The sequence below is a fragment of the Corvus hawaiiensis genome, chromosome 16, assembly GCF_020740725.1.
Source record: "Corvus hawaiiensis isolate bCorHaw1 chromosome 16, bCorHaw1.pri.cur, whole genome shotgun sequence".
NCBI lineage: Eukaryota > Metazoa > Chordata > Aves > Passeriformes > Corvidae > Corvus > Corvus hawaiiensis.
The window spans coordinates 1006818-1012113 of record NC_063228.1 but is presented as its reverse complement, the minus strand read 5'-3'; the positions used below and the strand labels follow the sequence as shown (position 1 = coordinate 1012113).

At 42.3% G+C, this 5296-nt stretch overlaps 1 long non-coding RNA gene across 1 annotated transcript; it reads left to right on the top strand.

Annotated features, from left to right (window-relative positions):
- The first annotated feature begins 540 nt into the window (after nt 1-540).
- LOC125334007 lies at nt 541-5063 on the top strand. Its single transcript, XR_007207048.1, has 3 exons — nt 541-770; nt 885-951; nt 4906-5063. It is a non-coding gene; the product is annotated as an uncharacterized LOC125334007 (long non-coding RNA).
- The last annotated feature ends 233 nt before the right edge of the window (nt 5064-5296 follow it).

Here is a 5296-nt window from a genome sequence, read left to right as displayed (position 1 = left end):
AATTTAATTTAATTTAATTATCATTCAGCCTGGTTATACAGATTCATTTTTTCAGTCTTTCCTGGTAAAGTAGCACCTACAACTCCTCAATCACTTCTGTTACTGATTTTATCTCCATTGCATCCCAACCTGAATTTCTTGGCAAGGTTGTTGCCTTCTAGGTTTTTCAGCCTGATTGTCAGGAACATGATATGGCCAAGAATAGACTGGAAAATATGGTTCTTGCTAGTCTGTTTCTGCAGAGAGGAAATTAAATTCAATGCAAAGAAGCACTTGCTCTCTAGCAGAACTCGGTTAATGTCATGAGAAAGGGAGGAAAAAAAGTGCCTATGGGGATTAACAGAGAGGAAGTTAACAAGAACCCAATATGGGAACTCAAGAGAAACACCAGGCAGATGGTATATCATCCCAGCAAATACTTAGGCTATTTTCCTGTCTGAATCCATTGATTTGATCAGAGGAATGTGCTGTCTCTCATCTGTGCAGCTCTCTTTCTCAGAGATGCTTTGACAATGCATCTGATCTCGTGATTCAAATTGCGTTTGCACAGTCAGAGCTGGGGCTGCCGAGGTGTCTGCAGGAGGGCTGGAGCGCTGCATGGCAGAGGGCAATTCCTTGCAGGATCAGTATTTAGCTCCACAGGGGAGATCTGCCTTCTTGGCTGGCCAGGCTCAGTCTCACAGAGCACAAATGTGCTGTGGGGGTCCCTGTCCTTGGAGCCTGAATGACCCATCTTTTTACTTTCTTGGCAGCAATGAGAAGTCTCTCAGGTAACCCAGGGAAGGGCTGGGAAGGGCCCAGGTATCCTGCAAGGGCTGCAAGGGCACCAGCATAGTTGAGGAGAAGGACCCCTTTCCTCACCAGAAAGTTTCCTCTTTCAACAGGACTTAAACCTGAAAGAAATGTTTGATCAAATGGTGGAACTCCTCCATCTCCCCAAACCACTCTATGGTGAGTGTTAAGTCTTTTTTTTCTCCATCCTGTGGGGTTTTTTCTGAGTTGGATATGTCTGGTATGATCATGTCATACTCTGGGGGTGGAAGGAACATCAGCTCAGCATTTTCAATGGAAGCAGAAGCAGAATTATCCCAGCTTATCCAAAAGCTTGTGTATGGGAAAGGGGTGAGGAGGAAATCCTGGTCTTGGAGGGCTGGTGGATTCATTTACTGGAACTGTTTGAAGTCCTTCTGTTTGGCCTGTCTCTTCTCTGCCCTGGTGTAGCACAGGAATTACCAGCCAGACAAACCTATGTGTTCAGCAAAAAGGAAAGGAGATTAAGGGGCAGGATCTGTGAATTTTACCCATGTTGTTTTGGAAGAAAAAGTGTTGTAAAGAGAACACAAACAATTAGGGCATATGCCGAGTTTGTTCATCTTCAGAAGCCTGTGGTAGGTATGCCAGTGCACTGGTGTTCAGCAATTAACAATAAAGGCAGACAGCAATTAACCACATGTCTGCTGCGAGTGGTAATGCAAGTTATTTGTATTTAACCTTCATGATTCATGAGCCACTTTCATTCTCAGAACTAAAGAGAAAGGGAAGGAATGTCTTAGAGCCTGATGTCACCATGTGAAAAATGATCAGACTTCAGTAGTCAGTAATGAAAAAACTTATATATATAAATAAAAATATACTGATTTTTGCCATTCTTGGCAAATGAAATATAATCATTTATCATACATATATCTATGCATACATACATATCTATGTCCATGTATATTTTTGACGGTAACAGTAGAGTTCTGTTCCTGGGAATTTCAAGCTTCATTTGCTTTTAGGATCTCAGATTGTACATGTACTGAAACCAGTGGAAAAATCCTTATCAGTATCAATGGCTGTTGCATTTGGACTGCTGGTAAAAACACTACCACAGGAGCCATAGGCTTTGGACGGGTTTTTTTTTGTTTGGTTTGGTTTGGTTGTTCTTCTTTCCCCATGTATTTCTGAAGAAATTAGACTTATTTAGGAAAAGCAGCCTTTACAGGATTCAGTATTCAAAGGAAGGTGATGGGACACCCAGACTGCTGGAATTAAGCCTGTTCTGATGCCACATCCTTTCCAAGGGTTTTTGAATTGACAGACAGCCTTCATGAATAATTGTCACTGGGGCAAGTACAGAGCTGGGTCTTTTTTAAAAACATCCTGGCCACAGGGGAAAGAGAGCAAGAAAACCAAAGGATACCTGTGTTACTGTCTGTTAAAGAAGAAGTAGCCACTGCATCAGGATTATATGTACTGGAAGATCACTTTTTGTTTTTCTCTGAACCAGAGTTCTGTCACAAAGCTTGTTTTTGGTGGAATGAGGTTTAGCAACCAGTTTGTCTCATTATTGGTAAACAGATACCTTTTGGATAGTTTTCCATTGAGCAGCATATAAATCTAGGCTTAAACATAATGAACTGGCTCCAAAAAGTGCACTGGAATATTGATTTTTGTGAATTAATAAGATATTGGTTTGGGGTTTTTATGGATTAATACTTAGCTACCAGCTGTTCGGTATTTGGATAGAGAACATCCGAGTGGTAAAATGCAATTTTAGTTTGCAAATGGAAATGCTTCAAGATGGAACAATTGGATTGGTGGACAGATAATATTAAAGGGCAGCAAGGGAGAGACACAAAGTGCCTTTATTGCTTATTCTTTCAATACTAGTAATAAGTATTGACTACCTGAAAGAAAGCCAATGAAAGATTTTTTTGAAAATAGAGTTTGGAGGGCTGTTAGTTTTGTCTGTGCCTAAAAGTGCCATCCTAGAAAAACCAATTAAAATGAGGTATTTTGGCAGGAAAACAACAATCTTTTTAGCACAAAAAGAAATAATTTAAATTGTGTTCCCATTTATGAAAATGTATAACTTAGCTTGGAATCAAAAGCTTATTTAACACTTTTAGCAAAATGAAATCTGCTTTCCTCCTGTTGTCCCTGTTCCCATTGGGAACTCAAAATTTTCCAATAAGAACTTTTTCAGAGGTGAATATTCTCAGGGGAATTTTCTTTCAAATCCATCTAATAACCCATGTCAGGGAGCACTTCAGATGTTCCACTGTGAGATGAAAAGAGGTCAGGGTATTGTAAGAGGAGCTGAAGGATGAGAAAAGTGATTTGAGCTGCAGACTGCCACACTTGTGGGGGCAGCACAGCAGTGGGCTGAGCATGACGGAGAGGTTGAGGGGCAGAAACAAGAATGTACTCTGGTGTCTGTGATCACCCTGGGAAGTCCACTGTGCTCTGGTTACCTTTGAGCTACCAGGCTCTGAGCCAGAGGAAGTGCAGTGGTGTCAGCTGGCATCAGTGGGAACAGTACTTCGAGTTGTACTCCTCCAAAAGGGCCTGCACCACAGGTTTTGGGGCAAAACAGCAGAGCTGATGAGTTTTGCCATCCTTTACTTGTCTGTAATTACTCAGCTCTGCTAATGCCAGTTCTGATCTCAAATGTAATGCTGGGGTAGCTGCACTGGTTTCACAGGAGTTAACCCTCAATCGTTCTACTGAGAGCAACATCAAGGCTGTAATCTCTGCTACAGAGCAGTCACAAACACAACAAATAAATAGCCATTGGCATGGCTTCAAGAAAGATGTTCCATCAGCTGCTGTTCTTTTGCCATGGGAAGTTCCTGTAGGGAACAGGTTGCACTTGAAATGTAAATCGAGTTCAATATCATCAGACTCATTAGTACAGTCTTTGGTGCTGCTTGGTAAACAGACAGCACATGGAGCCTTGACACCTGGCTGGCTGGGCATTAATAAAGCACTCAGTCAGCATCTTAACTGGGAGGCAGTGAGGAGAGAGGCTCGGGAGTGGGTGAACACTTGTCTGTGTGTGCCTCAGGAAAACCTTGAGTGTCCTTCGACTGCAAGCAATCTTTGCTGGATCTCAAGGACAGGAGCACGAACGTGAATACATCTCTGCTCCTAAAACTCCAAACACATTGTGCACTGCTATCAAAGCAGGTCTGCAACAAGCCCAGCTGAGCACAGCCCATCAGGCAGAGCGTGCAGCCGAGCCCTGGGGAGGGATTTGGTGTGCAGTCACAGGATTGCCTGTGAGAGCTCCTTGATCAGAACAGAAATATTTAATCAGGTCTGTCTCCTGTAACTGTCATGTAGAGAAAACAAGGTTGCAAATTGGATTTGTGTGATCAATGGGCAAGAAAGACCACTTTATTCACCTTAGCAGTGCTGATGTACAGCACTAGGCTTTTGTGACAGCAAGGTGCCCATGTTCTGGCAGGACTGACTCTCTCCTCTCTGGGGATATGGGCTGCTCTGGAACCATACACTGATCATTTTAAAATTTTAGCCACCATCTTGCCTTCTTGTATGTCAGTAGAAAATCAGCTGCTGAGTTTAGAACGAGTATGATTTCCTTACAGCAGAATCAAAGGAAGAATTTGCACTGATTTTTGAAGGCAAGTATCGGACCTGATTAGTCAGGTTGCACAGCAATATTTGGGCACATAAAGGTATGGTTCAGAATTTATTCATATATGTGAGTGAATTAGGAACCTGCACATAGTTTTTTGAAGTTCAAGGCTACAGTGGAGAGCATGGTACAGGGGTCTGACTCGAATAGAAAGCGGCTCAGAGCCTGAGCAAATCCTCTGCAGCCAGGTCTGGCACCACAAAGCCACTGTTAAATAGATCTTCCAGACCTGACACTTCACAGTTTCAAACATTTGCAAAGCATGAACATCACAGCAGGTCTTACTGAATCTAATGGCACAGCAAATGTTTTAAATAAATAAATAAATAAATAACATACAGCAGAGATCATGGGAGACATGTCTGAAATTTGTGTCTTACCAAGAACTGGCATGGTGACTTGGCAGGGTCTTTGGAAGGTTTTGAGTTACATTGGTGAATAATAAAACTATTTTTTAAAATTTTTCTCCCTTTGTATATTAGGAATGGACTTGTAAAAGAGGGACTTCCAGTCACAGTCTGTCTGTCTCCCCACAAGTCTGGAAGAAGTTGATGGGATGAAGGGTGCAGATGTGGAACCCCCCCCAGAGCATGAAGAGCTGTAGGATCCATTTGGAGAGGAGCACAGCAGAACCCAGGTATGAGAGGGACATGGGTCATGGACACCTCAGGACAGGTGCAGCAGCACCAACCTCTGCTAATGTTTGCTCTGTGAAAAAAAAAAGCACAAAAATCCACCTGAACCTCAGAGATTGGGATCTACAGCGACGATTCCTTACTTCAGGAAATGAAGCTTTTCTGAACAATACCATCTTCTGTCATGCCTAATCAAAGTAATTAAAGAACACTACCACACTTTATTAATGTAATTTAT